The sequence below is a fragment of the Mustela nigripes genome, chromosome 8 (assembly GCF_022355385.1).
Source record: "Mustela nigripes isolate SB6536 chromosome 8, MUSNIG.SB6536, whole genome shotgun sequence".
Classification (NCBI taxonomy): domain Eukaryota; kingdom Metazoa; phylum Chordata; class Mammalia; order Carnivora; family Mustelidae; genus Mustela; species Mustela nigripes.
The window spans coordinates 10,592,348-10,604,353 of record NC_081564.1 but is presented as its reverse complement, the minus strand read 5'-3'; positions in this window follow the sequence as shown (position 1 = coordinate 10,604,353).

Genomic DNA, 12,006 nt, shown 5'->3' with positions numbered 1-12,006 from the left:
GTGGCCGAAAGCCCGCTGTGTGTCCCTTCTCAGCCTCTGTTTATGTGTCTGCAAAATGGGTGTGCTCTGTGTGAAGGAAAATCCAGGGAAATGAAGGCTTTTTCTTTCTTTCTTTCTTTCTTTTTTTTTCTTTTTTCTGTTTTCTCTCTGGCGATCCAGCTCTGACTTATGCCTTCCCACATTCCCTCTTCTCCTATAAATACATCACTTCTCTCCCCTCCGGGTCCATAGAGCCTGGGTAAGGCTGATTCACCTTCAGGCCCAGGGATGATTATGACTCAGTTCTGGTCAAAGTATTGCATCCCCCTGGCCTCACTGATTGGTCCAGGATGCGCCTGTGGCCCAGATTTGGCCAATCAGGCCATTTCAGCCCCTTAGCCATACTGATTGGTCCAGGGATGAGCACATGACCAAGCTGGTCCACTTGGAGCTAATCCAGGGTATTATTCTGGAGTCTCTCATTATTCCTGGACTGCAAACAGTGAGGAGGAGGGAGTAAGGGACTTTCAGGGACTATCATGAATGATGCCAACACCCAGGAAGCAGGATCGGGGAGAGAGACACACACCGGGCTCTGATGACATGGTTTGAGCCTCTGGATCTAGCTGAGCCTGAAGCCACATATCTAGTCCTGGATTTTTGTTCTATGAGACAAGAAATTTACTTTTTCGCTTAAGTCAGTGTGGTTTGGCTTTCTATCACGACAGTCTAAAAAGCTCTGACACAAATTTCAGGCCCATTTGTATTATTTTTTTCCCCAGGGGAAGGTTTCTTTCTATCCCCACGTGATGTCATTTCCAAGCAACAGTGTGGAAGAGCAGGGAGAGCATCAAATCTGGCATCAGACGCACTTGGATCAAGATCAAGGTCCTGAAGCGAGGCAGGGCTCTTGCTGTTTTAAAGCCTCAGTTAATTTATCTATAAAATGGGCATAGTACTACTCCCATTCCAGTGCAGATTCAATGGGAAAACGGATTTAAATCTTTGCCCGTGCCGTTCCTTCCACCCAGGAAGCCCTTCCTTTCCCTCTTTGCTGACTTGGCATCTACTCGTCTTTCAGATCCTTGGTGCAAAGGTCTTTTTGTCAGGGCTACCTCCCCTAACCTTGCAGGTCAAGTCCGGCTGCTCCATGAAATTGTCCTCAGGGTAGCAGCTCTCGGCCTGGTTCCGATGTATGGTTACTGGCATGACCATCTGATGAATGTCCACCTCCTCCACCAGCATGTAATTTGCCAGTGAGCAGGGAAGGAACAGGTAGGTGCTGTTGATTGCTGTGCACCCAGCGCCCGGCCTAGAGCGGACCCTCCAGAAACGTGTGTTGTATCAACTGCTGTCCAACTCCGTTTCCGGTCAGAACATTCGAGGCAAGGAGTGCTTCTGTGCCCTCAGCTTACATGAACTGAGTGTCTGACAGGTACCAGGATGCCATGATTCCAACAAGGGTCTTTAAGAGGTCGTTTGACCTAAAACCAAGGGAGAGGTGTGCTGGTCTTTAGAGGGTCCGTCTGGGCCTAGAGAGCAGATCTGCACCCATTAGCCAGTTAAAGTTCACCATCCCCTGTGGATCAGGAAGGCAGGAACAGTGGCCAACAGAACAAGGGGACTTCAAAGAATCCATGGACGTTTTGAGCTTAAAAATAGGGAGATGCGGGGGCCTGGGTGGCTCAAATGGTTAAGCGTCTGCCTTCGTTCGGCTCAGGTCATGACCCCAGGGTGCTGGGATCGAGCCCCGCATCAGATTCCCTGCTCAGCGGGGAGCCTGCTTCTCCCTCTCCCTCTGTCCCTCTCCCCACTCATTCTCTCTCTCTCAAATAAATAAAATACTTTTTAAAAGTAGGGAAAGATTGTGCTATTGTGGGCCCTGGAGCCGATGTACCTCTGCAGGGTTTTAAGTCCGCTGTGCCCCTGACTCGCTGGGTGGCTTTGGACATGCGCGACCCCTCTCTGAGCCTCAGTTTCTTCCGCAGGAAAATGGGGATGGTCGTCCCTGCTTCCCAGGAGCATCCAAGTCCCTGCCCTTCATTCAAGCTCTATGACCCTGGGCCCCTGCCTCACCCGTTTCATGCCTCGGTCTTCTTGGTTGTGGATGAGGGAGGATGTATCCTAATTCACGGGGAGGGGGGAAGGCTGAGACACTTTAATTATCAGGAACCAAGCCCAAATGTAACAGGCTCTCAATCTATGGGGCCACGGCCGTTCTGCTACTTCTGTGTCGGTAATAATAGTAAGACTATGAATATAACGAATGTGCCGCCTCATGGCAGGCCCCTAACACAGTGCCTGGGGGGGCCATGGGTCCCTTTCCCTCCTGGCTCTGTCCACTGGCTGACCCACCCCAATTAGGTGACTCTCCTGTTAATATTGGCACACAAAGGAGCCAGCTGGCGACCTCTGAACTCACCTCACTTGGGATCACAGGCTGACTTCAGTCCCAGTCGTCAGATCTGGGAGCTGGACTCCTAATCCTCTTTGACGCCGATAGGACATGGTCTCACCCTCACCTTTGCTCCCCGTCTCCCTGCTTCCCAGTGTTCCCTGAGCCTGGCGGGAGTCACGCCGCCCATAGCACGGATGTGGCCCGGACCAAGGGGTGGGAAGCCTGCGTGGGCCAGTGTTTGCTGCTTGGAGAAGGGAGAGGTCGAGACAGAGCGGGTGGAAGCCTTGGGCCTTGCTTCTGGATAGCAAGGAGGTGAGAGCAGGCAGATTTCCTGCCAGAGAGCCCAAGCAGGAGGCCTGTGGGGACTCCCAGGAGGGAGAGGCTGAACAGCCGAATTTGCAAATGCGGGTGCAAAATAGAGCATCGATGGGGAGAAAGTGGGTGTGCTGCAGGCACTGGGAGGGAATTGTCCAGGAGGGAGGCCTCCTCCCAAGGGTACACCACACAGGGTTTTGTCCAGATGCCTCACCCACTACCTCTGACCCTGCTTCTCTGTTAGCTCAAAGGAGTCGGGACCCAACGAGACAGGAGTCCCAGGACACAGGCCTGTGTCAGGACATCAGGTGGTAACTGCAGGGGAGTGAATATACGGGCACTGGAGAGCCCCAGGCTCCACTTCTGGCTCTGCTCGCTCCTTAGCTGGTCGCCTCACCTGCTTGCTCAGCCTCTCTGGGCCTCAGGTCCCTCACCCAGAGTTCGGGAGAGCAGCAGGGTCTCTGAGGCCAGGCACATGCGGAACCCAGCCGGTGGAACATGCCTCATAAATATTAAATCTGTAACAGATAGGACATGATTTCTTTTTCTGGAGAAGTTTCGAAAGTCAAAGGACCCCAGCTTGGAGGCAGGAGACACAGCGCCCTGACTTGGATTCTCCTTCTGGCCATGCAACTAGGAGAATTCTAAGCTCCCGCACCACCAAGATTGGGGCCTATTAGTGGGTGGAGGCAGAACGGGCTGTGTTCTTTGCAGGGCCCGGTGCAGAATGAAAACAGGAATCCCTTGTTCCAAAGTATTAAGAGTGTCGAGATGCCGACCGGGGAGCTCGGACTCAAGCACTGAGGCCTGTGGCAGTGCAACAGCCACGAGCGAGGCCGGTCCAGGGAAAGGAACGGGCTCGTGACTGGTCACACCGCCCCTGGCCATGTTCCCGGCCGACAGCAGGTAAGGAAACGGGCACTTTGTGGGCCCTGCCACGGACAGGAATGCACGTAATCAGAACACAGGCCTGGTATCCCCATGTTACAGGCATGGAGATACAGAGGGAAGGACCCCGAGCTGGACGACCTAAGGCCACGCAGCTGGCTGGCAGCTAAAATGCAGATGTTTGGGGAACTAGGGCCTGGGATCGGGAGACACCTCACCCCAGGAGCCCACTCCTTCGGGAAGATGAAACTCACCATCCCCCCCAATGCAGACAGCCTCCAATGTGGTTTAACCCCCATGTGGGCAGCTACAGCCCCCAGATGTCAAACCCCAGCCCCCGTGGGCACCTCCCTCCCACTGCACCCCTCTTCCTCCAGCTGGGAGCTCCCCTCTTTCCAGCAGGACAGGGTCTGGCCGCCGCCACCTTGCTTCCAGGCCAAGAGTTACCGTCGGAGGAGAGCCGGGAGAGTGTGGGAGCGAAAGGACATGTCAAATCAATCATATTTAAACAAAAGCCTCTCCCGCCCAAGGGCCCTTTTAAAAGCTGCTTATTTAATTAAAAGTCCCATTTTCCATATTTATGGCCCTTATTCAGTTAAATATTAACCGCTGGGGCCAGGGCTGGTGTGTGCTTTGAGAGCGCTGTGTGGGGAGGTTCATTACCGCGACTGGGATTTACCCGATGGCGGCGCGGGCGGAGGATCAATGCGCCTGGCCTTGGACAAACACGCTCGCACCCCCCTGCCCCGCGCGCCCCGCGGTCTCTCCGCGGTCTGCACGCTCTCTCCGCCCTGGGCAGAGACGGAGAGGCAGCCTGGAGCCAGAAACCCAGAGACCTAGAGAAAGAGAGAGAGCCGGAGACCCAAAAACCCAGAGAGACACAGAACCAGAGAGACCCAGGGAGGCACAGAGACAGAGACAGACCCAGAGAGACAGGGAGACTGCGAGGGGCTGAGACAGCGGACAGAGAGACAGAGAGAGACTCAGAGAGACACAGAGACACAGAGAGACCCACAGGAGACCCAGAGGCCCAGAGAGACAGTGAGAGGCCCGTGTTGTTTCTCCACTTCTAGCTGTGTCTCGGTCAGGGCCAGGTGCATCCTTTGAAGGACTTGATGGGAAATGAAAACGTGGGGCTCCTCGTTCATCAAGAATTTCAAGACACCCCAGTGTGATGGCACAGCGGCACGTGCTGGTTTCTGTCAACAGCTCTCAGTGTGACCGGGCCCAGGGGGCAGAGGGGCCGGGTGTGGGGATGTGACAGAGGCCTGCGCTGCCCCTACTTGGTGCTGTTCCTGGTCCCCCACGTCACTGAGGAGACTGCCCCCAAAAGCTTGGGGGCAGGGGCTCCTGGTTTCTAGGACTCCCCCAGGATGTGCTGCTCCCTGGGACAAAGAAAGGAAGCATCCGGTGAAGGAGTGTGGGTCTGAGCAGGGGTGTGCCTGTCTGCAGGGCCCCAGCACACCGTGAGCTGTCCTCGGCCTTCCCGTGTAGCGGGCACCACACGGAGCACTGCCCGGCGTTAGCTCAAGGGATGCCCACCTCCATCAGGCAGGTAGGCATCCCTGAATCTCCATCTTACCATGGGGAAGCAGAGGGCCTGGGAGGTCAGGTAACAAGCCCAGGGTCACATGGCCAGTGAGAGCCAGAGCTGGGATTTGACCTTAGACTTCTGGCTTTTAACCCCACAGAACAAATGGCCAGGGCCACTGAGATTGGACAGAGGACCACCTCTGCCCTTTCCAAGCCGTGTGACCTCATGCAAGCTCCTGACCCTCCCTGAGCCTCAGTTTGCCTATCTGCAAAACAGGGGTAAAGACAGAACCTCCTGCTGGTTGTGACAAGCCCTTGCAAAGGGCTCAGCAGTGCCCGACACAGTGATCGTCATGCCATCGCTACGGGACCCAGTGGGGCTGCCCCAGATGCTGCCAGCCTTGTCCCACACAGAGCACCCTCTCTCGGAAGGGTGCTGGTGCCCTGGTTCCCACTTACACTTTGCGACCTTCCCAGTGGCCTGGCAGAGGGAGACTTGAGCCCCAGTGCCAGCTCTGTGGGACTGTGACCTCAACCCTTGAGCAAGACTTTGTTCTTCCTGGGGTCTCAGTTTACCGATCTGTGGAATGAAGAGTTTAGAACATCCCTCTGGGCCAATTGCAGAGCTAATGTATCTCTCTCCGCAGCGGACGGGGGGCATAATTTGACCTGGATATGGAAGTCTTGGCAAAATGTGCCCACTTGTGTTCTGGAAGGACTGGGTGTAAACAGAGGGAGGGGCCCAGGCCCTTGGAGATGTCCATCGGCTGCCAAAGCCAGGCCGGGGATGGCATCTTCTACATCACAGACACACATGCACACACAACATGTGCTTTACACATACACCCTGGTGTGCCTCTTGCCCCGTGTTCTACCCCTCCGTTTGGATCCTACTGGGAGCTGGTTGCTTCCACTGCTATCCCCCTCCCCCAAAGAAAAAAAAAATTTCTGAAAAGCCAGATTAGAACTTCACACACGCATCGCCGGGAAAAATCTATGTCTCATTTTCATATCTAGCAAAATAAAATGACACCAGAACACTCCAGCAAACCCCTAGAGGGGGGAGCGTGTCTGCGGAAGATGAAGGGTGGGGTGGGGAGACACCTTTCCCAAAGAGGGGAGGCCCCAGGGCCAGGAAGACGGGAGGGGGCGTGAGCTGGTACAGGGATGAAATCGATCAGGCCATTTTCTCCCGGGTCAGAGGCAGGCTGGGGGTCCTGGGAAGAGCCTGGGGGGTTGAATGGAGGCGGCGAGAGAGGGAGAGAGAGGAGGAAGAAAATCCTGAGGATGGTGGTGTGAGTGAGGGAGAGAGAGAGAGAGAGAGAGAGAGACACTAGGTTATCAGAGAAGTGTGAAGACAATAATACAATCTGACATTTCTGAAACAAGACCCCCCGGTTGCCATGGCAACGTCTCATGTGGGAGCAGCTCCCAGGAGACGGCTCTGAGATGTACTATAAATGATGTTTGATTAGAATTTAAATCATTTAGGCAGAGAGAAGATAGGCCTTTTGTCAGCAAGGGGACCTGGGGGTGGGGAGGGAGGGGGCCAGGGCTGGGCGGGGGAGGGGGCGCAGCCTGGGACCTGAGCTCGGGCTCAGGCTCCACCAGCTTGGGTGCGGGCAGCGGGATCGGAGGTCAGCCCGGGGCTTGATTACTTTTGCCCTCGGCTTCATTCCCGTTTACAGTAACCTTTTGGAGGTGGCCGGAGGGACTGGGAGGGCAGGAGGGGAGAGGCCTGGGGGGACCTGGGCGTGGAGGGGGGTGCGGGAGAGTAGCCAAGCTGCGGAGAGATGGAGCAGCAGAGAGAGGGAGAAGGAGAGAGATGGGGAGAGAGAGAGGCAGAGAGGGACAGAGAGACACACACAGAGGGGCGGAGACTGCGAGACAGAGAGAGAGAGGGACAGAGAGAGAGGGGGGAGGCACATGGACCAAGAAATAGTCTGAGAGGCACAGAAAGGAGGTACAGAGGGAGAGGAGGAGAGACTGCCAGAAGGGAAACGAAAAGAAGCAGACCAAGCAGTGGAGAAAAAGAGACAGAGAGAGAGAGAGAGCCACCCAAGCCAGGGCCTCTGTTGCTGAAAGAGAGACAGGCAGACGCACAGAGAGGCAGAGACGGAGACCACAGTGGAACCCACCCCCACACTCGCAGTCACCGTCCAGCCTCTGAAAAATGCACTTAGAGGGAGGCCCTGGATGAGCCCTGTATTTAGGAAACGCTCAGCCTCTACCTCCCACTCTGGTTTCCCCCACACGGGGTTCCCTGGGCCTGGACCTGAGCCAGCACGGGCTTCTAGTTCTAAAATGGGCCAAGCTGGCCCTCCCTGGGCAAACCATTCCGAGCCTCAGTTTCCCCAACTGTAACATGAAATATCTAAGCCAGCTCAGCTGTGGACAATGAGTTCCTTCTGCCCCAAACACTTCTTTTTAGCTGCACTGGTTGCGAACATTTAAACATTGCAAGACTTCATATAAATAGTTGGATTTCTGGGTCCTTGAAAAAAAAAAAAAAAAACAACCGGAAAATCTCTCCGGTGCAGGGCTGCGCTTCTGCATGGCAGCCACCTGCTGGAGAGGAGGGGCAGTGACCCCTTTTAGGGTAACCTGGAGTCTCCAGCTGGCCACAGTCCTCCCTGCTTTCTTTTGTCTTGTACCCGGCCGCATTTCTCTGGTTCTTGGTTCCCGCCTGGCTACTCTGGGCCTTTGGACGTTCAAACCCTGTGATAATCTCCGGGATTTTTATGACTCTAGGGATCTACAGCTTTCGCACCCAGACAAGATAGCTCAGGGGCCACCCGCAGGATTAGAGCACCCTATGCAGCCCCCCCACATCACCAAGTGGGTACTCAACTAATGTCTTGTGAAGGCAGGAAGGAAGAGCTGAAGTTCAGCTAATGGCGAGGGAGACTGCGCAGGGGATGCAGATGGCGTGGTAGACACAGGCAGCTATTTGAGAAAACGGACCTAGCGCCATCAGGCATTGAGGACAAAATGATCTGCTTGGGCACAGCCCAGGAGGTGGATGGGAGGGAAAAGGACTTGTGAAGAGGCAACACTGGAACTCCCTGCCCCAACCCCTTCCTCACGCCCTTCACACGCTCATATGGGCTGTGTGTTTGTTGTTCGTCTATGCGTATGTGTGCTTGGTCTCCCCTCCCCGAGAGGACCTCGAGTTCCATGAGGACGGAGACCGCGGCTGCTGGAAACCGTGCAGAAGTACAGTGCAGGTGCTCTGACGGTTCTTGATGAGTCAACAAAGGAATGAGACCCCCTTTCTCGCGTGCCTCTTCCAGCTCCCATTTTTCACTGGGTGTGTGAGGCTCTGTGAGCCCTGTGCTCATACCGTGCTCATATGATCAAATCCAAGCAGTTTGATCATGTTTTGTGCATGGAAAGGGGCACTTCCCTTCTAAGAGGTGACAGTGATGTGTGACCCTGGGCAAGTAAGGGGCACCGATGTCTCTGAGCTTCCATTTCCTCACCCACACAGTAGAGCTAATACCTTCATCATGGGAATTGTTCAGAAACGTTCCACCGTAGGTGCTCAGGAAATGGAAGCAATTCTTACTGCTGTAGGTACTACTACTAAGAAGAAGAAAGAAGCAAAGAAGCAAAACTTAGGAGTGATGGGAACACAGGGAAGAATTTAGAACCCCTTTGGCAACATTTCCCTTGGACGAAGCTCTTTCCCCGAGAGGAGAAAGAGCTTGATGTTAGGAGGAGTTTGAAGTTTCATTATTGAAGAGAGCAGATTCATATAAGAGAGGTGAGCAACAGGGACCGCAGAAGCTCTTGAGCCTTCCAACTGCAATTACTGGGTAGTGCCGTCTAGAGCTCTGAGTAAGAAAGACACGTTCCCAGCGGAGCCAGTGGGCCTAAGAGAGCACAAATGCTATGATCGATTAGTCATGTCTGCCAGGGCCAGGGAGGCGGTCCCTCATTTGCTATCCTGGTTGGGATGTTTCCAGGTACAGAGAGAGTTACCTTGTGTTACTGTCGCTGGATATTTTCACTAGTGGAAGATTGTGACTACCTGTGCCACACCTGAATGGTGACTTCTGGAAAAGCCAAAGAGGCAGGCAGAGCTCTGGGAGCAGGAGGCAGGAGGGGGTCACTTGATCATTGGTGAGATTGGCGGGGTGTATGACATTGCTGAGGCCAGTGAGCTCTTTACCCTCAGACTGGAACCCCCATTAGCTGAGGGACCCTGGGGGACCGGAGAGGGCTTGCCTAAGGAAAGGCCAGAAGCTCTTAGGATTTGAGTGGAGTTAGAGATAAGCTATTTCACATTACACACTGAGCCTGGTGCCTGGCACTTGGGAGCTCGTGGTAGCCACCTCCAGTTCCTCAGCCCACCTGGACACCTGTGCATGATCTGTGCAAGCATTCTGAGGTACACATCATGGGGACAGCCTCCTACCTCAAGTGTGAGCTGTGTGACATTCTTCCTTCTGGCCCAGGCCCTCTCTGATGCCGTGGGGAACCCCCCCCCCCCCAGCTGCACACAGTGCAGCCCAGGATTCTGGCTGGCATTACTTTCTCGCCTCTATTCTATCCAATTTCCACCAAGTTAGTGACTTGAAACCACATAGATTAATTATCTCACTTTTCTGGCCGTCGGAAGTCCAACACGGGTCTTACTGGGCTAAAATCAAGGGCTGTGTTCCTTTTCCAGGCACTAGAGGAGAATCACCTCCTTGCCTTGTCCAGCTTCTAGAAGCCACTCATCCTCCTTGGTTCATGGCCTCTTCCTCCATCTACAAAGTCAGCAACACTGGGGTGAGTCTTCCTCTCGCTGCCAGCTCCCTGGATGTCCCTTTCGGCCTCCTCTTGCACTTATAAGGACTCTTTGATTACAGTGCATCCAGGACAATCTCCCTGCTCTATGGTCACCTGATTAGCAACCTTAATTCCACCTGCAGCCTTCATCCTTCTCTGTCAGGTAACCTCACCTGTTCACAAGTTGTGGGGATTGGGACCTGGACATCTTTACGAGGCTATTCTGACTTCCACATCACCCCTGGAACAGCCCTTCTCACTCTGGAGGACAGAAGCCTGTGGACAAACTGCCAGCCTCCTGACCATGTGTAGATAATTCTGGAAGGCACCTCTCTACACTCCTCAGGTGGTCTGGAGAAACCGAGTCCCTGCTGTCTGCAGGAGCAACCTCAGCAATGACTTTCTATTGACTCTTCTGCTTCCCTGAATCACTCTTCCTTTTCCTTCACTCCTGCTTCCAGAGATCACCTGCCAGAGAGCCTGCACCCATGTCTACCTCTCCAGCTCTGCTCTCAGGGGAACCCAAACTAGGACAGTGCTCAATAAATGTTAACTATGGCATTGGTTGTGCTAGGGGGTGATATACACCCAGTTCAAAGTGGCTTAAGCAAAACTAATTTATTTTCTCATTGTCTGAAAAGTTCATAGTTAAGTCTAGGACTTCAGGCACAGCTGGATCCAGGTCCTCAAACAATGTCATAAAGAATTTGTCTCTCTTGTTTAATTTGAAAGTGGTTTCCTCTGAGTTGGCTTCATCCTCAAGCAGGCTTTCCTCAAACATTGGCAAAGATGGTCTCTAGCTGCTCCAGGCATCAATGCCAGCACAAATGACAGTGACTTTTGCCTGACAGGGCCAGCGAATGGCAGGTATCTTTGTTCCTTCGCTCTGATTCGTTCATCTTGGGTCATAGGCCTATGCCTGAACCAATCCCTATGGGGAGAGGGGATGTGGTACTCTCCTTGGCTTGGGATCTCTTCCCTGTCCCAGAACTTGAGGGTAGAGTCAGTCCCACTGAGGCTACCTGGCCTGAGAGGCAGTAAGGTGTGGTTCCCCTAAGAAAATTGGGGTGCCTTTAACATCATAAGGAATAAAAGAAAGAGCACAGATGTCCTCTACAAGTAAAATCATCACATAGTGTTAATTTTAGGTAAACCTCTCCCAACGATGGGAGACAAGATGCTGCCCACCAGGTGGGGGTCTGGAGCTGGGAGGAAGGGTGAAGCCAGGCATGGTGCCAATCAGCAGTACCAACCCATTCTGGCCGGGGAGGATTCTCAGGATCAGGAATCTGCAGTCTGAGAAGACGTCTATATTTTTGCAATTTCTATTTTCTTCCCTACAGAGCTGAGGGAATGCCAAAAGGAAATAAAACCCCTTTCAGAACTGCCAGCCTGTCTGTGCGTATGCAATGGCGTGGAAAAGAGCACCCGCCTTTTGCGGAGACATGGGGAGATTGGAGATGGGGAGGGGCCAAGGGAAACGCATGGGAAGCCCCCCATCATTCACCGTCCAGGCAAGTTCAACTCGTGGTTGTGGATCGCATCCACCTGGATATGAATCCCGGTCTCACCACTGCCCTGGGCATGCCTTATAACCTCTCTGACCTCAGTGTTCCCATCTGTGAGATGGGGATGGTAATACCAGGCCCTCCTCCCATGGCTTTCATTAAGATTAAATGAAACGGTTCCTACGAAGCCATTAGTCTGATGCACTTGACATCCGATCAGGGCTCAGAAAACATTAGCTGTTATTATTAGGAGTGTCATTACAACTTTTCAACTGTCACGGTCACCTGTCCCAAGGAAAATGAATTCCTGGCTTCCTCTGGAACCAGAGGGTGGGAAAGGCAGCAGGTAGAAGCCTCCAATGCTGTGTTGGTCTCTTCTTGCTACTGTAACAAATGACCACAAACTGGGGCCTGGGGACAGCATACATTTGTTCCCTTACAGCGCTGGAGGTCACAATTCCCAAGAGAAAGGTGATGGCTGGTCTGCCTTCTTTCCCAGGACTCTCGAGAAGAGTGCATTTCCTTTCTAAATTCTAGAAGCGCTTCATGGTCCTTGGCACATGGCCCTTCCTCAAGGCACATGGCCATGTCTCAAGGCCAACATCA